Consider the following 25,455-nt stretch of genomic DNA (forward strand, 5'->3'; position numbering starts at 1 on the left):
TCCTTTTCGATGAATGTGGATTGTGTTGTCAAGATATTTACAAAAAGCAGTATATGAAATAGCAAGCTAAATACTACATTGAGGAATGTTTAACCGTTTATAGCTTATTGTGTTTTACATAAACCTCTAGAAATATTTCATAAAATATAGTATTTGTTATGATACATTTCAGTACAAAACATTTTTTGTGTATTTATTCCCTTTCTGACCACGGCTATACAGAATCAAAGGTTGAATTTGGGAAGTTCAGATTCGATGGGTTATTGGGATCGAAATCTTCGTCTTCTGCTAAATTCTCTGGGTCTAGGTCCGCCTCAAACATCCTCTGTAACAAACCGTCCACAGTTTTGTATCCTGGGAGGAAGCAGGCAGAAATCTGAGGTCAGTACAGATGGTTAAAAGGAAGGACCTATTCAGGTAGACTACTACCTGAACTTGTCTAACAAAAACACAGATTTACATTTTCCTTTACTAAATCTTTTGCTGTTTCCTATTGAAAACAACGTAGGTTTTTGATAACGTTTTTCCAGGTATTAAATCATCATTCTGTGTATGATGCATTGATTGTGCATTCAGAATTCACAACATTGTATAGCACATTATATCAGCCATCATATTTGAAAATGCATTAAATTGCCATACACATTCATATATTTCCAAGGTATAAAATGTATCATATCACCATACAGGTGATTAAGACAGAGCAACAATGAATTCTCCTCAAAGCTTATTTTTTACAGGCGATCTTGAACATGAGTGCAGGTTTTCCCTTGGTCGACTCAGAGGTGCCCATATTGTCGTTAGTTTCCATGGCATCCACCAAGTTTCCACCAGTTTCTCTCTGATTGGCACAAAGAGAACGTACAATAAAACAAGATAAACATGGCTGTTCAGGAGAACATAATTACAGAACGTTCAGATTGAAATGTTTTGCATAGATTGAGCAGCTATGATTGTCATGTTGAATAGGAAATCGTATCAACTCTTTATCATATTTACATTTACATTTAAGTCATTTAGCAGACGCTCTTATCCAGAGCGACTTACAAATTGGTGCATTCACCTTATGACATCCAGTGGAACAGCCACTTTACAATAGTGCATCTAAATCTTTTAAGGGGGGGGGGGGTGAGAAGGATTACTTTATCCTATCCTAGGTATTCCTTAAAGTGGTGGGGTTTCAGGTGTCTCCGGAAGGTGGTGATTGACTCCGCTGTCCTGGCGTCGTGAGGGAGTGTGTTCCACCATTGAGGAGCCAGAGCAGCGAACAGTTTTGACTGGGCTGAGCGGGAACTGTACTTCCTCAGTGGTAGGGAGGCGAGCAGGCCAGAGGTGGATGAACGCAGTGCCCTTGTTTGGGTGTAGGGCCTGATCAGAGCCTGGAGGTACTGAGGTGCCGTTCCCCTCACAGCTCCGTAGGCAAGCACCATGGTCTTGTAGCGGATGCGAGCTTCAACTGGAAGCCAGTGGAGAGAGCGGAGGAGCGGGGTGACGTGAGAGAACTTGGGAAGGTTGAACACCAGACGGGCTGCGGCGTTCTGGATGAGTTGTAGGGGTTTAATGGCACAGGCAGGGAGCCCAGCCAACAGCGAGTTGCAGTAATCCAGACGGGAGATGACAAGTGCCTGGATTAGGACCTGCGCCGCTTCCTGTGTGAGGCAGGGTCGTACTCTGCGGATGTTGTAGAGCATGAACCTACAGGAACGGGCCACCGCCTTGATGTTAGTTGAGAACGACAGGGTGTTGTCCAGGATCACGCCAAGGTTCTTAGCGCTCTGGGAGGAGGACACAATGGAGTTGTCAACCGTGATGGCGAGATCATGGAACGGGCAGTCCTTCCCCGGGAGGAAGAGCAGCTCCGTCTTGCCGAGGTTCAGCTTGAGGTGGTGATCCGTCATCCACACTGATATGTCTGCCAGACATGCAGAGATGCGATTCACCACCTGGTCATCAGAAGGAGGAAAGGAGAAGATTAATTGTGTGTCGTCTGCATAGCAATGATAGGAGAGACCATGTGAGGTTATGACAGAGCCAAGTGACTTGGTGTATAGCGAGAATAGGAGAGGGCCTAGAACAGAGCCCTGGGGGACACCAGTGGTGAGAGCGCGTGGTGAGGAGACAGATTCTCGCCACGCCACCTGGTAGGAGCGACCTGTCAGGTAGGACGCAATCCAAGCGTGGGCCGCGCCGGAGATGCCCAACTCGGAGAGGGTGGAGAGGAGGATCGGATGGTTCACAGTATCGAAGGCAGCCGATAGGTCTAGAAGGATGAGAGCAGAGGAGAGAGAGTTAGCTTTAGCGGTGCGGAGCGCCTCCGTGATACAGAGAAGAGCAGTCTCAGTTGAATGACTAGTCTTGAAACCTGACTGATTTGGATCAAGAATCAAGAATATTTCTATCTGGAACACTGAACCTTTCACCTCACTTAACACCAGTCTGCCACATCTACTGGCAAATAAGCTATTAGCAAACCCTTTGTTTTAAGGCAGTGCATCATGAATACTGTATGTGGTTTAGCTTGGAACATGACTCGTGGCTACAGGAAATGATGCATGCTACACTTTCACCCCTCTGACTCAATACGGAATCAAGCCCACCCCAAAGCATGGCTAATTATTATTCTCCAATTGCAAAACAATCAGGCATGTACTGTTCGACGCCCAATTCCAGTTCCTCAATTTTATTTTCCAAAGAAGATTGTAGGTTACTTTGGTCCACGGTGTACTCCACGAAGAAGGCTTACAGGATGAAAGCAATGAAAATACTGAGGAACAAATGCACGTGATACCAAATGCACGTGATACTCAATTCTCATAAATAGCGAGCGAGTTATCAAAGTCATACTATACTGAGTTCCAACTGGATTCCTATCACTACCCCTTAGGCACTCCTGCAGATCTGAAACTATTGGATGGGTACAAGCCAATCAAAAGGCAAAGTGAAGTTATTACCATATTGCTTAAGCTTGTCTAATCCTTTTAGATCTACTGTAGTGCCTGTAGGGGTAGGGAGCTAGGGGTCGATTTGATATTCAGCAATAGAGTATCATTGAGAAAAGTTTGTTTGGTTCTCAATATTTCAAAGGAGACTTGTTCTTACTTGATGACTACAATGTGGAAGAGGACGAAGAACATCCTGGCTGAGATGTGAGTGACCGCGATGAAACCGCTGGACAGCAGTGGGACCAACATTAAAGAAAATAATAAAATAGTAACAATTCTCCACTGAGTGGTTAGGAATGGTCAAGTTAGCCTGGCAACTTAGAGAATCACTGAGAAATTACCCAGTTGTCTAAAATAAGCTATGAAGACTAGTAAATAAAAAGTTGTTATTTCAATTCATCTCATTTTTAACCCTCTACACACTAACCTACTGTAAAATTTTAGTCAGTGACCACTGCTTACTGTACATTACAATTAAAAATTTCTATCTTGTAGCAACATTTTCACAAGAGTACGGAAAAAGTATCGTTTTAGCTCAATGTATTTTCCCAAGCTTTGAAAGGGATATCATGCCACTGGTTGACCACGGTGAGTTCCAGTAGGAGGATAAAAGAGGAAACAACGTTGTTAAAGTTGTTCTTGCAGTAGTTGTGCTTGGCGAACACTAAGTTTGAGTAGGGTGTTTCCACAGAATGCCTTATCCGGATCAGTGGAGTTGGCCTCGAAAAAGCATATTTTTCCCTTTGAACAACTCAATTCCCACCATGGTGACTATATGTAATAGACCACCTGAGAAATATATGGGACAACTATGCAGTCAATCAATCAGTTGCAACACAGGATTACATATTGGAGGGATATTTCACTCCAAAATCAATTGTCTGATGTTTTCAGCCATCATAATAAAGTGTAATTTAAATATGCGTCAATGACCAAGACCATCTGTTTTGTAGATCTAGCTGTATGGCCTAATCCAAAATTAACATAAGAGATCAGCCCCATTCATTTGGGGTTGAGGCATATAGCTGGATATACACAGCTGACAGATTGGGAATTTGATTCATCTTGACATTTGAAATCATCTGATATCCCTTACAAGCGTCAATCTCATGAGCTTAGTTCAACTGAACCCAAAATAAGCTTGTTCACTCCAATGTTTGTAAACAAACAATTTACGACAATGAGCTGTCTGAAAGTGAGTATCGTCGGTCCAATCTTGATGAGGGTGTTGATGATGGCACGGAACCTGAGGGGGAAAAGAACATCAGGAAGAGTGAGTTCCGCGTCTAAGTCCATGAATGATAATATCAAATCAACCATATCTGACTTGTATAGGTCTTTCTTCCAATTCATTTTGTCACAGATACTAGCTCTGGCAGTTAAGCGAAAAGGTTTGATAATGTTTCACATCTTTATTTTGAAACTCTCTTACATGCACGCGTACTGTACATGAGCACACACACACACACACACACACACACACACACACACACACACACACACACACACACACACACACACACACACACACACACACACACACACACACACACACACACACACACACACACACACACACACACACACACACACACAGGAAATGGAAGTCCTTGACCTCCTAACCTTTTGATGTTGTCTACCACTCGTATGAGCCTCAGGATGCACAGGATGAACACAATGTCCAGGATCTGACGGCTGGTGTAGCCATCAGCTGGGACAAAACACATGAACATCACAACATGAACGCCAGGCAGACTCAGAGGGCAAAACCATTTTACATGCATGTGTTCTATGCTGCAAGTTACCCATGTTCCAAAACAGGCTGTAGTAGAGGGCACCATTGACAGCATAATGAAAAAAGGGACACAAAGAAAAGAAACATCCAAAGTCAACATAGGAAGCAGATGCTTGATTTATAGCGCTTTTCAACAAGCTCCTAAAAGTAGGAAAAACCTCATCCATCGCCAATGTATGCCACCCACTACCAATGTACGTCATTATATACTATACTGATTTTTCAATCATTTAATTGATGAGTATCTATCATCAGTCATCTATCAACAAAAAAAACATGAATAAAGTACCATCTTATTTTATATTTCATTGCTCAAATTTCAAATGAAACATAATGACGACTCCTCATTCAACAGGCAATCATCAATAGGTTTAAAATAATACATGAAAAAATCAAAGCGCTTATGGGAAACAGAAACAGGATGACACCAACACACCAATGGCAGGCTTACTGTCAGGATTTGGCCAGGGTTGTTCCGGTTTTGGTCACTAGATGCCCCCATTGTGCTTTTTGACCCTTTTGTTTTCCCTTGTTCCCAGTTATGATTTGCACCTGTGCCTCATTTCTCTTGAATGTATTTAAACCCTTAGTTTTCCTCAGTTCTTTGCTCTGTGTTTGAATGTTAGCACCCAGCCCCAGCGATGCTGTGAACATTTGTTGCTCCAGTTGGACTCACTTGAGGTACTCTGTTTTTGTTCTTATTTATATGTGATTATCTTTTTAGGCTTTTTTTCTGCTGTACCTACCACCTTGTGGATTTACCTTTTGACTTGGAGGATTACCTTTGTTCTCTTGGAATTTTGACGTTGTGGATTTATATTTTTGCCTGAACTTTCCTTTTTACTTTATTAAAACACTGTTTCCAGTACTGCTGTGTCTGCCTCATCTTCTGGGTTCTGCTGACTATTAGTGGCTCAGTTTGCTAAGTGACTGTTTCTCACACCGGAGACCAGAGTTTGTAACCGGGTCCTGACATTTACTATAGGTGACCTTCCACCTTCCCGGGGCCAGCACAATGGTCAACAGGAGCCAGCATTAAAAATGAGCTGCGATCACCACCAGAGGGTGGCTTATGGGGAACAGCAAACCCCAGACAAAATGGACAATTAAGTTGCATATTGTATTTCACTTAATAACGTTTACTGTCATCTCAGACCCGGTGGTCTACAATCGGAAATGTAGGCCTAAAACATTGATGGTTGCAATGCAGGCACACTGCTGCTGAGTCCTTAACAAATAAAATAACATTTACCGTTTGAGTAAAGCGTGGAAGTCATCCATGATAGCACAATGTGCTAGATTTAAAGACATACAGTACCCATCAAAGTTTGGACACCTACTCATTCAAGGGATTCTCTTTATTTCTACATTGTAGAATAATAGTGAAAACATCAACTATGAAATAACACATATGGAATCACGTAGTAACCAAAGAAAGTGTTAAACAAATCAAAATATATTTTTGATTCTTCAAACAAGCCATGATGACAGCTTTCCATTCTCTCAACCAGCTTCACCTGGAGTGCTTTTCCAACCGTCCTGAAAGAGTTCCCACATGCTGAGTGCTTGTTGGTTGCTTTTCCTTCACTCTGCAGTCCAACTCACCCCAAATCATTTCAAATTTGTTTGCGGTCAGGTGATTGTGGAGACCAGGTCATCTGACCTTCCACAAGGACAACCATCTCTGCAGCACTCCACCAATCAGGCCTTTATGGTAGAGTGGCCAGGTTAGAAGCCACTCCTGAGTAAAAGGCACATGACAGCACGCTTGGAGTTTGCAAAAAGGCACCTAAAGACTCAAACAATGAGAAACCAAGATTGAACACTTTGGCCTGAATGCCAAGCATCACATCTGGGGGAAACCTGGCACCATCCCTACGGTGAAGCATGGTGGTGGCAGCATCATGCTGTAGAGGTGTTTTTCAGTGGCAGGGACTTGGAGACTTGTCAGGATTGAGGCAAAGATGTACGGGTGAAGGTTCACCTTCAAACAGGACAATGACCCTAAGCACACAGCCAAGGCAACCCATGAGTGGCTGCAGGACATTTCTCTGAATGTTCTTGAGTGGCCCAGCCAGAGCCTGGACTTGAACCCGATTGAACATCTCTGGAGAGAACTGAAAATACCTGTGCAGCTACGGTCCCCATTTAACTTGACTGAGCTTGAGAAGATTGGAAGAAACTCCCTAAATACAGGTGTGCCATGCTTGTAGTGTCATACCCAAGAAGACTTGAGGCTGTAATTGCTGCTAAAGATGTTTCAACACTGTACTGAGTAAAGGGTCAGAATACTTAGTGGGGCAAAAAAGTATTTAGTCAGCCACCAATTGTGCAAGTTCTCCCACTTAAAAAGATGAGAGGCCTGTAATTTTCATCATAGGTACACTTCAACTATGACAGACAAAATGAAAAAAGAAAATCCAGAAAATCACATTGTAGGATTTTTAATGAATTTATTTGCAAATTATGGTGTATTTGGTCAATAACAAAAGTTTATCTCAATACTTTGTTATATACCCTTTGTTGGCAATGACAGAGGTCAAACGTTTTCTGTAAGTCTTCACAAGGTTTTCACACACTGTTGCTGGTATTTTGGCCCATTCCTCCATGCAGATCTCCTCTAGAGCAGTGATATTTTGGGGCTGTTGCTGGGCAACATGGACTTTCAACTCCCTCCAAAGAATTGGAGACTGGCTAGGCCACTCCAGGACCTTGAAATGCTTCTTACGAAGCCACTCCTTCGTTGCCCGGGCGGTGTGTTTGAGATCATTGTCATGCTGAAACACCCAGCCACGTTTCATCTTCAATGCCCTTGCTGATGGAAGGAGGTGTTCACTCAAAATCTCACGATACATGGCCCCATTCATGCTTTCCTTTACACGGATCACTCGTCTTGGTCCCTTTGCAGAAAGACAGCCTCAAAGCATGATGTTTCCACCCCCATGCTTCACAGTAGATATGGTGTTCTTTGGATGCAACTCAGCATTCTTTGTCCTCCAAACACGACGAGTTGAGTTTTTACCAAAAAGTTATATTTTGGTTTCATCTGACCATATGACATTCTCCCAATCTTCTTCTGAATCATCGAAATGCTCTCTAGCAAAGTTCAGACGGGCCTGGACATGCACTGGCTTAAGTAGGGGGACACGTCTGGCACTGCAGGATTTGAGTTCCTGGCGGCGTAGTGTGTTACTGATGGTAGGCTTTGTTACTTTGGTCCCAGCTCTCTGCAGGTCATTCAATAGGTCCCCCCGTGTGGTTCTGAGATTTTTGCTCACCGTTCTTGTGATCATTTTGACCCCACTGGGTGAGATCTTACGTGGAGCCCCAGATCGAGGGAGATTATCAGTGGTCTTGTATGTCTTCCATTTCCTAATAATTGCTCCCACAGTTGATTTCTTCAAACCAAGCTGCTTACCTATTGCAGATTCAGTCTTCCCAGCCTGGTGCAGGTCTACAATTGTGTTTCTGGTGTCCTTTGACAGCTCTTTGGTCTTGGCCATAGTGGAGTTTAGAGTGTGACTGTTTGAGGTTGTCGACAGGTGTCTTTTATACTGATAACAAGTTCAAACAGGTGCCATTAATACAGGTAACGAGTGGAGGACAGAGGAGCCTCTTAAAGAAGAAGTTACAGGTCTGTGAGAGCCACAAATCTTGCTTATTTGTAGGTGACCAAATACTTATTTTCCACCATAATTTGCAAATAAATTCATTAAAAATCCAACAATGTGATATTCTGGATTTTTTTTCTTCTCATTTTGTCTGTCATAGTTGAAGTGTACCTATGATGAAAATGATAAAAAATCATCTTTTTAAGTTGGAGAACTTGCACAATTGGTGGCTGACCAATTTTTGATTTGTGCTTTGTCATTATGGGGTATTGTGTGTAGATTGATGAACAAAACAAACAATAATACATTTTAGAGTAAGTCTGTAACCTAACAAAATGTGGGAAAAGTCAAGGGGTCTGAATACTTTCCGAAGGCACTGTCTACTGTATACTTTCACAAGCTCCCCCAAACCTCTTTCCTGTACGTCTGCTGAGCAATGTCTGTGCTGGACCATGCGGCAGACGAGCCGACTTGGGGAGGAGAGAGAGAGAGAGAGGGGAGCCATGTCTTGAGTGGGTGAGGCCGTGACATCATCATGATCACCTGGATGTTCAGAAAGTCCACCAGCTGAAAAAATGCCACTTTCCCTGAATAGATGGGTGGACAAAATTAATAAATGAAGGTCATCTTGGGTAACACTATGGTCGCGTTCCAGGGCAACTATATTGCAGGCATTGTATTGCATGAACCATGTCAGTGAATGGGAATTCGGGATTCAAATGGCTATATCATATGATGTGGATGTTAACTGACATATTAAACACCTATCCAGGTCTTGTGATATCTGGCAGCCATCTGCAATTTACTCAGCATGTAACACATCTTTGTGTGGGTCTCTGTGTGAAGTCGACCTATGCAGCCGCACAAGCTGGTTCCAACTGGCCTGGCTTACCACAGGCTCCTCCTCTCCCTTCCTTTCCTGCAGCACACCGAAGGCTCGCACCATCTTGTGCCTCTTGGCCCTGACGAGCTTCCATACTGCTTTCTGATTGGGTACATAGGATATGAAGTTGCCCATAGACAGTGATCTTGGGTCAGTTTAGAATTTTCCCCACAAATGGTTGAGGTTAGGATTGGGGAGGGGAATCTGATCCTAGACCTAACTAGAGGAAACTTCATCACATGGGTGAAGTGACTTCACTTAACCTACAATCTCGGTAGTCTAAAGTATGCGTTCCTTCATCTTCACTTATCTAACACCCACCTAGGGAAAGTGATGAGACTGTTCTCATAATGAGTCCTTTTTGACACCACCCAATTATCAGCTGCTCACTTTTCTCACCAACTCAGTGGCCTTGTGGTTAGAGTGTCTGCCCTGAGATTGAAAGGTTAGGAATTTGATGACCGGCGGAGACATACCAAAAGACTGTAAAAATAGGACCTGATGGGTCTCTGCTTGGCACTTAGCATTAAGGAGATCTGAGGGTAAGGCCCTGCGATAGGATGCTAGTCTTTCTTGGGGGGCAGCATTCTGCAGTGATACGCCATTCCATCTGGTTTGTTTTTCAACAGGACAATGGCAAAGGATGGCTACTTTGAAGAATCTAAAAATATATTTTGATTTGTTTAACACTTTTTTTCATTTCTACATGATCCCATGTGTTATTTCAAAGTTTTGATGTCTTCACTGTGAAAATAAAATAAAAACCCTTGAATGAGTAGGTGTGTCCAAACTTTTGACGTGTATTGTAATTGTCTGTATTTTAAAGAGTAAACAGTTAAATTTCTACGTGGCTTGCTATATAAAGCAGGCAGACAGGCAGAGGCATTCAGTTACTGTTTAATTTAACATTAGAACAGCAAAACGAGTGACATTGGCGACTTTGAACGTGGTATGATCGTCAGTCCCAGGCGCTACGGTTTCATCTCAGAAACGTCCATCCTCCTGGCCTTTTCACACACGATCTTGTCTATAGGGTTCACAGAGAATGGTGCATCCAAAACAGCTTGTTGATAAGAGGTCGAAGGAGAATGGCAAGAATCATGCAATCTCCTGGCACACGTTAGGTCACTTGAGCAATATTTCCATGCACCAAATAATTCAGGCTGTTCTGCAGGCAGAGGGACCCTGGATAAGTGTCTAAGGGCAACTTGATCCTCGACACCTCCCCCTTCTATTGGGATAGAATAGCGGATCCTAGACCTTCTCTTATAGAGGCAACTACGGTAGTTTTCAGTGCAACTTTAAGTGCTACACATTTGGTAATAATGATTTGCTTGCCAACTATATCAGACTGGCATGGGTGCAGGCTTTTGTTCCAACCTAGTATGAACACACCTGACGCCAACTAATAAAAGTCTTGATAGAATATGAGTTGATTAGTTGAATCAGATGTGTTAATGCTTGGCTGGAATAAAGGCCTGCATTCAGACCAGGCTTCTGCAGACAAAATGGTCACCCCTGTTCTAGATTTTACAAAGCTGGCAGACATATGACTACAAGACATTCCTGATCCTGACTTACCTTTTCCCAAAAAGTTTGAGGGCCATGAGTGAGAACATGAGCATGCTGAACATGGAGAGCAGGAAGACAGAGGATCTGAGGCAGTGCATTACGGATGCTTCGGAATGCTCTCCGGAGCTAGAGGAATAAAGAGAATGTGAGTGAGTGAGAGATGAAAGGGAAAGGAAAGAGGATACCTAGTCAGTTGCACAACTGAATGCATTAAACTATCATGTGACTTCCGCATTTAACCCAACCCCTCTGAATCAGGGGGAAGATGGTGTTTGAGACAGACTATAACTGACATACAGAAAATACATACACACACACACACACACACACACACACACACACACACACACACACACACACACACACACACACACACACACACACACACACACACACACACACACACACACACACACACACACACACACACACACACACACACACACACACACACACACACACACACACACACACACACAAACACAGATTTGACCTGTTGTCCCTCAGTGATGTTGACCAGTAGGAGGGGCCTCAGTACCCGCAGCCAGTAAACCACTGGCTTTTAACGCCCCATAAATTATCATGTCAACAAGTAGGGGCTGAGAAGGACGAGAAAATGTCAATTACTACCCAGTTTCTTTCTTTTTAAATAGGAGTAGTAAGTCAAAGTTGCATAATAAATTACAAATCAACCTCTAACGTCTCCTGGAGACCAGAGTAAATTGTATAGATTTAGCGTGGTAATTGTATTGTAGCCATATTGTTTCCATCTATCCAATCCTGAAGTGGGTGAGAGTAATGGCTAATGGTTGATTTGCAATTCAGAATTTTTCATTATTTCATAGTAATTCTCACACAGAAACTTCTTAAAGTGGAGCCCAGTGTTGGAAGTTGGAATTGGTCTAGCTTTAAGCAGCATGTCGGCTTGAAGCTAGACCAATTCCAACATTGGGTTCCACTTTTCCACACACTGCTCAATCAAGAGTCAACACTACCCGTCATACAATTTACATTAACATTGAAATAGGTTTGACCATCTATAGTTTCCGTATACTATCTATATGTACCCATCTATTGCTATTGTTAGGTTCTGATTTTCAGAGTAAATAACTCGACGGACACTAGAGAAGTTTAACCAAGTTTAATGGCTCCAAAAGGGTTGCTACAGCTGGGTTCAGACAAAAAAAAACATTCACACGCACTGGTATTTTACCCTTTCACCTAGGCTGAGTCTCCTCCTCCACAACTGAACAGCCAATTTATATCTATTGCTAGACAGAACCTTAGTGATATATGTTCTTCCTCACTTCATCTAACCTGACCTCTAAACCAAAGTGCTCACCAGACTGTCCCTGACTGATACCAGACTGTCCCTTCTCCTCCCAGAGGATCCCTGATGGATAACAATAACATATCCTGACATAATGTAAACATTATACATTACCCTCTCCCTCAGTGACAGTTAGTTTCTAAGATCTCCACCCATCTCTCCTTATCAATGCCTGCCACATGTAATCGCTTCCTTGCACTAAGCACATTCCAAGCTTAGTTGCACCCACTACACAGGGTGGCAAATAAAGTATTTAGTCAGCCACCAATTGTGCAAGTTCTCCCAGTTAAAAAGATGAGAGAGGCCTGTAATTTTCATCATAGGTATACTTCAACTATGACAGACAAAATGAGAAAAAAAATCCAGAAAATCACATTGTAGGATTTTTTATGAATTTATTTGCAAATTATGGTGAAAATAAGTAAATACCTGACAGGAAACATTAATCATTCAGCTGATACTTTCTATTTGCTGTCCAATCATATGGTCTATTACATTAGATGTTCTTTTATTTTTTCTCGAAGGTGGATTTAATTTTTGCCTGAGAAATATTGATTGGTAAAAAGTTCCATTCAGCTATAGCTCTATATAAAACGGTAGATTTAAGGTGATTTGTCCTTGGCTTGAGTTGTTTTAGCTGTCCTGAATTTGCCTGTCTGGTTTGGTGGTTATGCGTGTGGCAATTATGTACTAATTGGACTGAAAAAGACATTGTATTTTTGAAACATATAATATTCTTAAAGAAAATCAGAAGACGAGATAGTAATTTGTTTTCAACGTGAAGCCATGAGAGATTCTGATGCATTTTAATAATATTCATTCGGTTAGAGCAATGAAGAGATAATCTGGCAGCCCTGTTTTGAGCCATTTGGAGCTTTTTTATATATCTTTCTTTGCTGCAGATGACCATATAACCGAACAGTACTCTAAGTGTGATAAGACCAGGGATTGAATCACCTGATTCAGAGTGCTAGATGTTACATACTCTGAAATTCTTCTAGTAACAGCAATTCCCTTACACTTGCTATGTGTTCTGACCATGATAAAGCTGCGTCCAACATGACGCCTAGTAGTTTTGTTTTTTTCACTTGCTCTACATGTATTCTATTCATCTGCAAATTCAACTGGGAGTCATCAGCAAGCATATATCTTGAACCAAATACAATACATTTCATTTTAGAACTATTCAACACCAATTTGTTCATATCAACCCACTCAGACACCATTCTTCGTTCACTGCTCAGTACATCTGTTAGCTCATTACATTCTGATGCTGCACTATACAATGTAGAGTCATCAGCATACATGACCACTCTTGCTTTGTTCATTACTGAAGGTAAATCATTAGTAAAGATACATTAGAGTAGTGGGCCTAGGCAGCTTCCTTGAGGAACACCACAATGTGTATCTTTACTATTTGAAAAGCTACCATTAAAGAACACTTTTTGCCTTCTCCTGGATAGATAGCTTTCCATCCAGGATAGAGCTGCATCCTTAAGACCATAACATTTGAGTTTTCCTAGTAACAGTTCATGATCAATTACATCAAAAGCAGCACTGAAATCCAGCAACACTGCACCAACTAACTTCCTATCATCCATACTCTTTAAGCAATTATCTGTCATTCGTGCTATGGCCGTACTCTTAGAAGGCCCTTCTTTGTATGCATGCTGGAAACCCGTTATCAGACCATTATATGAAAAATAATCCTTGATTTGTACAGATACAATTTTTTCCAATAATTTACTTAACACAGGCAGCAAGCTTATAGGACAACTATTAAGACCAGTGAATGCAAATTGTTTATCCTTAGGTAGAGGAATAACCTTTGACTCTTTCCAGACTTCTGGGCACACCCCATACATCAAACAGACCAGTATCCCTTCTTTCTTTTCTCTCCAAAACTCTTGAACGTGCCATCCTTGGCCAGCTCTCCCGCTATCTCTCTCAGAATGACCTTCTGTCAAGACTAGTCATTCAACTGAGACTGCTCTTCTCTGTATCACGGAGGCGCTCCGCACTGCTAAAGCTAACTCTCTCTCCTCTGCTCTCATCCTTCTAGACCTATCGGCTGCCTTCGATACTGTGAACCATCCGTTCCTCCTCTCCACCCTCTCCGAGTTGGGCATCTCCGGCGCGGCCCACGCTTGGATTGCGTCCTACCTGACAGGTCGCTCCTACCAGGTGGCGTGGCGAGAATCTGTCTCCTCACCACGCGCTCTCACCACTGGTGTCCCCCAGGGCTCTGTTCTAGGCCCTCTCCTATTCTCGCTATACACCAAGTCACTTGGCTCTGTCATAACCTCACATGGTCTCTCCTATCATTGCTATGCAGACGACACACAATTAATCTTCTCCTTTCCCCCTTCTGATGACCAGGTGGCGAATCGCATCTCTGCATGTCTGGCAGACATATCAGTGTGGATGACGGATCACCACCTCAAGCTGAACCTCGGCAAGACGGAGCTGCTCTTCCTCCCGGGGAAGGACTGCCCGTTCCATGATCTCGCCATCACGGTTGACAACTCCATTGTGTCCTCCTCCCAGAGCGCTAAGAACCTTGGCGTGATCCTGGACAACACCCTGTCGTTCTCAACTAACATCAAGGCGGTGGCCCGTTCCTGTAGGTTCATGCTCTACAACATCCGCAGAGTACGACCCTGCCTCACACAGGAAGCGGCGCAGGTCCTAATCCAGGCACTTGTCATCTCCCGTCTGGATTACTGCAACTCGCTGTTGGCTGGGCTCCCTGCCTGTGCCATTAAACCCCTACAACTCATCCAGAACGCCGCAGCCCGTCTGGTGTTCAACCTTCCCAAGTTCTCTCACGTCACCCCGCTCCTCCGCTCTCTCCACTGGCTTCCAGTTGAAGCTCGCATCCGCTACAAGACCATGGTGCTTGCCTACGGAGCTGTGAGGGGAACGGCACCTCAGTACCTCCAGGCTCTGATCAGGCCCTACACCCAAACAAGGGCACTGCGTTCATCCACCTCTGGCCTGCTCGCCTCCCTACCACTGAGGAAATACAGTTCCCGCTCAGCCCAGTCAAAACTGTTCGCTGCTCTGGCTCCCCAATGGTGGAACACACTCCCTCACGACGCCAGGACAGCGGAGTCAATTTTCACCTTCCGGAGACACCTGAAACCCCACCTCTTTAAGGAATACCTAGGATAGGATAAAGTAATCCTTCTCACCCCCCTTAAAATATTTAGATGCACTATTGTAAAGTGGCTGTTCCACTGGATGTCATAAGGTGAATGCACCAATTTGTAAGTCGCTCTGGATAAGAGCGTCTGCTAAATGACTTAAATGTAAATGTAAGCACTTATTAAAAATTTGAGAGATTGGTGTAGATATTTGGTTAGCTGTAACTCTAAGCAATTTGGCGTCTAGATTATCTGTACCAGGTGACTTGTCATCCGAAAGAGACAACAGCATCCTTTCATCCACCTCTGCCCTTTCTACTTGGTGAAATTTGAACCTGTATTGCCTCTCCTTCGTGATACAATCTTTTATAAGGGTATATGACATGGAGCCATCAGTTGGAATTATAGCATTCCTCAACTTGTCCACTTTGCCTGTAAAATATTCATTAAAGTAGTTTGCGATGTCATGTGGTTTTGTAATAAATATACCCTCTGATTCAACAAAAGAGGCAGACATGTTTGAATTCCTACCCATAATAACGTTCTCCACAGCTTTTTTCCCCCATCACCCTTTACTCCATGAATTTTGTGCTGATAGAATCCCTTCTTTCCTTTGTTTAGCTTGGTCACAATATTTCTTAATTTACAATAACTCTGCTTATCAAACAAAGGACCAGATTTATCTGCTACTTTTTTTGGCATCATAATGTTGAATCATGAGATTTCTCAGCTTGTCATCAATCCACCATTTGACCTCACAGTGCATTTTCTTAAAAGGGGCGTGCTTATCAGCTATACTCATAAATAATTTCATAAACAAACTTAGTGACATTTCAGGATCATCCTTACTACACACTTTAACCATTGCACATTCTTAATCTCATCCACAAATGAGTCCTGATTGAACCCCCAGTAGGACCTGTGGTAGATTATTTTAGGGAAGAGCCTTTGGTATTTTAGTTTTCCTAGTGAGTGCAACCAGGTTATGATCCCTGTAAGCTAGTGCCACTGATATAGCTTTAGAACAATGTTCAGCCATGTTAGTAAAAATGTGATCGATAAAAGTTGATGATGTAATACCAGAACTATTAGTGAACGTTCTGGTTGGTAATGTCATAACTTGGGTTAGGTTTCATACATTGGCAACAGAAATACCTTTCTTTCTCTTTGGACAGTTTGTATTAAAAAAAATCAATATTCATATCTCCCAAAAAATATACATTCCCTATTTTCATCAGATACCTTATCCAACATTTCGCAAATTACATCAAGATATTTCACATCAGCACATCAGTTTCAAATGTGGTGAATGCACCTATACCCATAGTGCCTCTAATCCATTCAACATGAAGTCCTTACGTTGTTTTGCTGGAATATGATTCTGGATGTAAACTGCAACTCCACCCCCATATCTATTTCTGTCCCTCCTGAACAAATTGTATCCATGTATAGAGATTTCAGCATCCTCAAAAGAAGAGTCCAAGTGAGTATCTGATATTGCCAATACATGAATACTTTGACTGTACTAGAGAGCCTATTTCCTGAATTTTGTTCCTTAAACTGCATATATTCAAGTGAGCAATTAACATAACTTTCTTTGGTAGATTTACATGTCCAAACCTGAATCAGTAGTTTGAATCTGAGAGAGAGATACTCAGTGTGTGTATGTGGGGCTGAAATTACTTGTGTCTGTCGCTCCTCTTAACTCCATGGGAGGGAGGGTGAACAATCAGTTTGTCATACCTCAGATATGCTATGTCACCTCGTTCTCTTGCAGCCTTCATGGCTGGTATTAGTTCCTTTATTCTTTGACGGAGTGAATCTGAAAAATCCTCATTGATGAAGACTGCAATCTAATGCTTGAACCTGAGGAATTTCACTACAATTGGCCTGGGTCTGGTTCCATTCTCATCACTAGTGACCCCTGGTTTCCCAGACCGGTGAGCACGGTCCAGCTCTACCTGTTGATTCAGTTGTAGCTCCTCATAAAACAGCTTTTGAACTTTGTCCTCTGATTCAGCCCATGTCTCACATTGGCTCTCCTGGATACCATCTATTACAAGATGAGTTCTCCTTGATTGTCCATTCAGGTGATCAGCCTTGCTCTGGAGGCCCTCCCAGACTGTGGTGATTTCATTCCATATAGAGGAAGTTTCTGGAAAGTGTATCCTGTGTGGTCTTCCACACATCCACATCATTTTATGTGAACTGAAGGCTTGTTTTAATGTCTTGTACATCTTTAGTTAGGTCGTCCAGCAGTACTGTTCATATATACAGAATATGTATAAGCTGTCGCTGGATAAATTCATTCTAATAATTAAAAATATATTATTCAGGTACCTGTACCTAGATAGAGATATGCATACTGAATCAAAAGCACTGGATCCCAATGACCCTAGTGTCCATGTCTTGTGAGGAGAGGTAGGAGAGAGTGGAGCAGACAAGGAATTTCCAATGTTGTAGTTGGACAAATAAAGTTGTATTGTATATATTGCATTGCACTAGAGAACATGAGGGTAATATGCACTCCCTAAACGTTAGTATACCAGGGCTGGGCTGAAAAATAATTCTGATAATAAATGAGAGGTCCGCTCACGGAATATTCCTGTTCCCCTGTGCTTTATTCCTGCACCTAAAAATAATTGTATTGCCTGGATTTTGGCATTGCATCGGCCCAGCCATTTGGCAATGAACTATTGATCAGATTTTGCAAGGAATCCCAGGAACCCAGTGTATCTTGGATGACATGATCATAACAGGACACACCGACAAAGAGCACCTGGTTAATCTGGAAGAGGTCCTGAAAAGACTGAAAGAGTATGGACTATAGGCAAACTTACAGAAGTGTAAGCTCTTCAAAGACAAGATTGTCTTCTGACATGGCAGTGGACAGAACACTGTGAAAATGTGTTTCTTGAGGCAAAACAGCTCATCACATCTGAACAGGTCTTGGTGCATTACGGCCCTGAACTGCCAGTGAAGTTGGCTTGTGATGCGTCCCCTTATGGCTTAGTGTGTGTCCTTTCACACACACTGAAAGATGGGTCAGAGAGGCCAGTTGCATTTGCGAACATTGAATGATGCAGAGAAGAACTACTCACAAATCGACAAAGAAGCACTGGAGCTAGTGTGGGGCGTCAAGAAATTCCACGCCTATATGGCAAGCGTTTCACACTGGTTACGGATCACCAGCCGTTGCTTTCCATTTTCAGTCCAAAGAAAGGCATTCCGGCAATGACAGCGGTCAGGTTACAGCGATATGCCTTGTTCCTTGCCAGTCATATGTATGACATTGATTTTAAGCTGTCGTCCCTCCACCATAATTCAGATGGATTATTCAGACTGCTGTGTTCAGAGGAGTGTGGATGCAGTGGACATTTTCCATACCTCTCAGCTCGAGGCACTACCTGTCACAAGCACAGTTATCAAATGGGAGACAAGGAAAGATGTGACCGTGTCAAAAGTATACACCCACAACATGTCAGGATGGCCAGCTACTGGCAGAAAGGAGCTGACTCCGTATTTCCAGCGGAGAAACGAAATTACAACGTACCAAAGATGTTTGATGTGGGGAATGAGAGTCTTGATACCCCAGAAATGCCAACATCGGGTTTTGCAGCAACTACATAAAGGTCATATTGGAACTGTCAAAATGAAGCTGCTCGTAAGGAGCCACTTCTGGTGCCTGTGTCTCGATCAACAGATATAAAACATGGTGAAGAACTGTAGCGGGTGTTTGGAAACCCTTCACATGCCTGCTCCTGTCCCAGTCCACCCATGGGAATGTCCCACAGAGCCATGGCAGAGAATTCATGTGGACTACGCTGGTCCCTTTGAAAAGCACAGGTTTCTGGTTATAGTTGATGCCCATTCCAAATGGCCAGAGGTGTTTTGCACTGACTCCTCCACCTCAGCTCAGACGATAGAGTGTCTCACAACAACGTTTGCATGCTTTGGATTGCCGCTGCAGCTGGTAAGTGACAACGCGCAAGCTTTATTAAATGATGAGTTTACAAGATTCATGTCAGTAAATGGATCCTGGGCTGGCAGAACGCTTTGTGCAAACGCTAAAGCTAGGACTCTGTGCATCAAAACGAGACGAGGGGACTTTGCAAACAACACTGGCCAAGTTCCTGGCCTCCTACCAAAACACCCCACATGCCACGACAAATGAAAGCCCAGCCGCACTGATGTTCGGGAGGCCTCTCCGCACACAGCTGGACATCATGAAGCCAAACAGGCGTAATGAAGTGCTGAACAAACAAGCCAAGATGCTTTCGGGTGGCCGGGAGCGCCATCTCCAAACAGGACAGGAAGTGATGGTGCGAGACTACAGAAGGGGAGGGAAATGGACAAGAGGGACCGTACACACACAAACAGGACCCAGAACTTACCAGGTTCAAGTGAGCCCAGACATAATGTGGCGGCGTCACATTAACCAAAGGCATTCCACGGAAAACAGCACAACAATCGAAAGAGAACCAGCACAGAGAGCTCCTAAAAGTGACACACAAGGAACTGTAGAGGACGGTGGGACAGTAAAGAGACCCCAGGCTGAAAGAAGGGAACGTGTTGATGAAGATGCTGCTATAGCAGAAGCTATAATGGAGCAAGCACACACTGAGGATGTTCAGGAGCCTCCAGACAATCCAAGGCGTTACCCAGAACAAAGGCACCATCCACCAGACAGACTGGACTTATAAAGAAACAAACACAAACAAAAACAAACTGTTCAAGTTCAAATCAAAATATGCAAAATAACTACAACAAGTTCTGGGAATTGTTTCAGTTGTGGTTTGGTAAAAGTAACTCTGATTGTAATAGAGAAGGAATGTTATGTTCTGTTAATTACTGATGTCCCCTTTAAGAATGGAGCACCCTTGGTCATGCGCAGGTTGTTCTATGTTGTTCTGGTACTAGCTTGTTTTTAGTAAATGTGAAGCTCCTGTTCATTTCCTTGTATTCTGAGTCTTTTTTATTATATAAATAAGTAATAAGAGCTAAGACACTACAATGTTGATGACATGTATAATATAAAACGTTAAGGGAAAAACAAGCATGGTGTACTGGCTGTGACAAAACAGATTATTGCCATGCCAGTAAGAGAGCCTATAGTTGATGCATTACTATTTAATGCATTATTATCATGATTTTGAACAGTACACATAGCCTACAGTAGCCTAGAACAACTGTATAAAACTATGCACCTACGGTATTCTGCACAAACGCAATCAACTCAAGTATGGTCATGTGATGAGACAGTGACAGAAAGAAAATACTGTATAGTGTATTGACTTGGAAATGCAAAGGTGATACGTCAGCAATAGGCTACAAAATATCACTTTGTCTTTCTGTTCACAGTCTCGGATGTATTTCCACTGTTTGTTATCCTCTTTCCGTTTTTGGGCGCCTCTTCTGGATTGATTTGCTTTTCATTTGGCTCAGACATTGTTTTGAGCATTACATTTCCCTTAAATGTACTTTTCTCCTCTTTCGCAGGCCTAGATCAACTATTCGCTCCTGTTAAGTTGGCAGGATATCCCGTTATTGAGTTGGGAGTCGTCACTAAATTGTTATAACTCATGTTTTCCTACGGGGTAACATCGTCTGCTACATATAAACTCGGCAAAAAAAGAAACGTCCCTTTTTCAGGACCCTGTCTTTCAAAGATAAATCGTAAAATTCCAAATAACTTCACAGATCTCTATTGTAAAGGGTGTAAACACTGCTTCCAATGCTTGTTCAATGAACCATAAACAATTAATGAATATGCACCTGTGGAACGGTTGTTAAGACACGAACAGCTTACAGACGGTAGGCAATTAAGATCACAGTTATGAAAACTTTGGACAAAAAGAGGCATTTCTACTTTCTACTGACTCTGAAATACAACAAAAGAAAGATGCCCAGGGTCCCTGCTCATCTGCGTGAACGTGCCTTAGGCATGCTGCAAGGAGGCATGAGGACTGCAGATGTGGCCAGGGCAATAAATTGCCATGTCCATACTGTGAGATGCCTAAGACAGAGCTACAGGGAGACATGCAGACCACGTGTAACAACACCTGCACAGGATCGGTACATCTGAACATCACACCTGTAGGACAGGGGCGGATGGTATCCAGTGGCCTCGTTGCTGATTCCCTTGGGCCTGCTCCATCTCCGGCCTCTTCAACGGTGGTTCAACTCCCACCGGCTGCACCCGAAGCGCCACTGTCACATCCAGCTGCGGGTGACTGCACAGTGCCTCAGGGCATTGTTGAGGAGGCGCTGTCGCTCCTTTCTCTCAGGTGGGGTGATGTGCCTGCCGGGAGCTGGTCAGCACAGAAGCCTCCCAGATTGGCTGGGGAGGTGTGACCAAGGGCAGACCGGCAAGCGGCTGTTGACTCGAGCTCCGAAATATACTGCTGGCCCTGCGGTCTTTCCTCCCACACCTGAAAGGAAGACATGTCCTGGTCAGAAAGGACAACACCACAGTGGTGGCTTACATCAACCATCAGGGTGGACTGAGGTCCCATTGCCTCCATCTTATAGCACGGGAGCTCCTTCTCTGGGCTCAAGGACGTCTAGCGCACGTACCTGGCATCCTGAATGTGGCAGCGGATATGCTCTCGAGGGAGAGCCTGCTACCTTGGAACTAGAGCATACATCCCCAGCGCCTGTGGGACAAGTTCGGGAGGGTGCAGGTGGACCTGTTTGCCTCCCTGGACAATGCACACTGCCCCCTGTGGTATTCCATGTTGGAGCCCCCAGGGCCTCTGATGACCAAGATGACGAAGCATTGTTTGCTGCTGGCACCATACTGACCCAGACGACCTTGGTTAAGCCTTCTTCTGTCCCTGTTATCTGGGACACCTTGGCAACTGCCCCTGAGACCAGACCTGCTGTCTCAGGCCGGGGGAACTCTGTGGCATTCGAGACCGAACCACCTCAGTCTGTGGGCTTGGCGGCACCATTGGTACATTGGTACTGAGGTTGTGCCCGAGTCATGCGAGGTGCAGTATGTCCTCCAATACCTGCAGTCTCGCTTGGATGAGGGTTTGGCAGCCTCTACACTGAGAGAGTATTTGGCTGCGATATCTACCAGCCACGTGGGATGGATGGACAGGCCAGTGGGGTGCCATCCCTTGGTCTCCAGGTTTCTGAAGGGGGTTCATCGCCTGCGTCCAGCTAGGACTCGCTCAATGGCGAGCTAGGATCTGGATGTGGTCTTGGCAGCTTTGGCAAAGCCGGCTTTCTAACCATTGGAGTCTGCCTCCCTGAAACACCTCTCTATGAAGGTGGATTTCTTGGTAACGAGTACTTCCATGAAGAAGGTGGGTTAGCTCCATGCTCTTTTGGTAAGTTCTGAGTGCTACCGGATTGACCCCAGTGGGAGGAGTAAATCTTCATTCCTCCCGAAGATTCTTTCAGACAGGTGAACATCACTTTTATCCTGTCTGCTTATGACCCCCCAGTAGTGGCGGGGGAGTCTTAGCCTCCCTCCTACATGCTGTGCCCTGTGAGGGCACTGGCTGCCAATGTGGAGCGGACACGGTCAGTGAGAACAACAGACCAGCTCTTTGTCTGCTTTGGTAGGAGAGTCCTGGGGGCTGGGTCATCAAAGCAGAGTCTAGCTCACTGGATCGTGGACACGATTACGACAGCATACCGCCTGGCTGCCAGGCCAGTGCTGTGATCTGTGGTGGCACATTCAACATGAGGTGTGGCTTCGTCCTGGGCTCTACTGAGAGGAGTTCCCCTCGCTGATATCTGTGCTACGGCCAGCTGGGCTTCCTCTTGCACCTTTGCTAGGTACTATCGGGTAAATGTGGCACCTCCCTCTGCGGTTGGTTCAGAGGTCCTGGGTGTCACCTCCCATTCCGGGGACTGTGGCGGGGCCCCCCTTCCACATTGACGGCCCCTGCGTCTCGGTCCCGAGCTGGGACTTCACCGCAGGTCCCTTTAGCACCGGCTAAATCTGGTACGGGTATACCAAAATATTAGAGTGATACAATATAGTGAAACATAACGAAGGTTACATATGAAATCATGGTTATGTGAGCTATATGGATCACTCCAATCCTCAAAAATGATGTAGAGAACGTGTCACGGCCATGGCGTCTATATATAGGGGCGATATGGAGCTTCCGCAATGGCCTTCACCTTCGATGGGGCCTTGTGGAGCCCCGAACTGTCGATGACATGGCCCAGGTACTCAACATTTGTCCTTCAGGACCCTCAGACCGTACTCCTCCAATCTCTGTAGTGTAGCGTTCAGGTTTCTCAGGTGCTCCTGCTCGTCCATGCCAGTAATGAGTAGATCATCGAAGTAACATTGGACCCCAGTGAGCCCGCTCAGTATCTGGTCCATAAGCTCTCTGAAACAAGGCCGGAGCTGAGGTGATTCCAAAAGGAAAACTCCGGCACCTGTACAGTCCTTTTTGAGTCACTATTGTCAACAGTTCTTGTGACTCTTTTTTTATTTATTTTATTTCACCTTTATTTAACCAGGTAGGCTAGTTGAGAACAGGTTCTCATTTGCAACTGCGACCTGGCCAAGATAAAGCATAGCAGTGTGAACAGACAACACAGAGTTACACATGGAGTAAACAATTAACAAGTCAATAACACAGAGAAAAAAGGGGAGTGTATATACAATGTGTGCAAAAGGCAAGAGGAGGTAGGCGAATAATTACAATATTGCAGATTAACACTGGAGTGATAAATGATCAGATGATCATGTACAGGTAGAGATATTGGTGTGCAAAAGAGCAGAAAAGTAAATAAATAAAAACTGTGGGGATGAGGTAGGTGAAAATGGGTGTGCTATTTACCAATAGATTATGTACAGCTGCAGCGATCGGTTAGCTGCTCAGCTAGCTGATGTTTGAAGTTGGTGAGGGAGATAAAAGTCTCCAACTTCAGCGATTTTTGCAATTCGTTCCAGTCACAGGCAGCAGAGTACTGGAACGAAAGGCGGACGAATGAGGTGTTGGCTTTAGGGATGATCAATGAGATACACCTGCTGGAGCGTGTGCTACGGATGGGTGTTGCCATCGTGATCAGTGAGCTGAGATAAGGCGGAGCTTTGCCTAGCATGGCCTTGTAGATGACCTGGAGCCAGTGGGTCTGGCGACGAATATGTAGCGAGGGCCAGCCGACTAGAGCATACAAGTCGCAGTGGTGGGTAGTATAAGGTGCTTTAGTGACAAAACGGATGGCACTGTGATAAACTGCATCCAGTTTGCTGAGAAGAGTGTTGGAAGCAATTTTGTAGATGACATCGCCAAAGTCCAGGATCGGTAGGATAGTCAGTTTTACTAGGGTAAGCTTGGCAGCGTGAGTGAAGGAGGCTTTGTTGCGGAATAGAAAGACGATTCTTGATTTGATTTTCGATTGGAGATGTTTGATATGGGTCTGGGAGGAGAGTTTGCAGTCTAGCCAGACACCTAGGTACTTATAGGTGTCCACATATTCAAGGTCGGAACCATCCAGTGTGGTGATGCTAGTCGGGCATGCGGGTGGGTGCATGCATTTGGTTTTACTAGCGTTTAAGAGCAGTTGGAGGCCACGGAAGGAGTGTTGTATGGCATTGAAGTTCGATTGGAGGTTAGATAGCTCCGTGTCCAATGACGGGCCGAAAGTGTATACAATGGTGTCGTCTGCGTAGAGGTGGATCAGGGAATCGCCCGCAGCAAGAGCAACATCATTGATATATACAGAGAAAAGAGTCGGCCCGAGAATTGAACCCTGTGGCACCCCCATAGAGACTGCCAGAGGACCGGACAACATGCCCTCCAATTTGACACACTGAACTCTGTCTGCAAAGTAATTGGTGAACCAGGCAAGGCAGTCAACCGAGGCTACTGAGTCTGCCGATAAGAATATGGTGATTGACAGAGTCGAAAGCCTTGGCAAGGTTGATGAAGACGGCTGCACAGTACTGTCTTTTATCGATGGCGGTTATGATGTCGTTTAGTACCTTGAGTGTGGCTGAGGTGCACCCGTGACCGGCTCGGAAACCAGATTGCATAGCGGAGAAGGTACGGTGGGATTCGAGATGGTCAGTGACCTGTTTGTTGACTTGGCTTTCAAAGACCTTAGATAGGCATGTGGACCAAGACCTTCTTGGTCCACATGCATCTGTATGTAGGCCTGACAAGTCTATCTTACTGAATTGATAGAGGGGTAGTGGAT

General features: G+C 44.2%; 1 pseudogene; it reads right to left on the reverse strand.

Annotated features, from left to right (window-relative positions):
- Nucleotides 1-214: 214 nt before the first annotated feature.
- On the reverse strand, nucleotides 215-10,901 carry LOC118365735 (two pore calcium channel protein 1-like; annotated as a pseudogene).
- Nucleotides 10,902-25,455: the final 14,554 nt, after the last annotated feature.

This window comes from Oncorhynchus keta, chromosome 32, assembly GCF_023373465.1.
Source record: "Oncorhynchus keta strain PuntledgeMale-10-30-2019 chromosome 32, Oket_V2, whole genome shotgun sequence".
Lineage (NCBI taxonomy): Eukaryota > Metazoa > Chordata > Actinopteri > Salmoniformes > Salmonidae > Oncorhynchus > Oncorhynchus keta.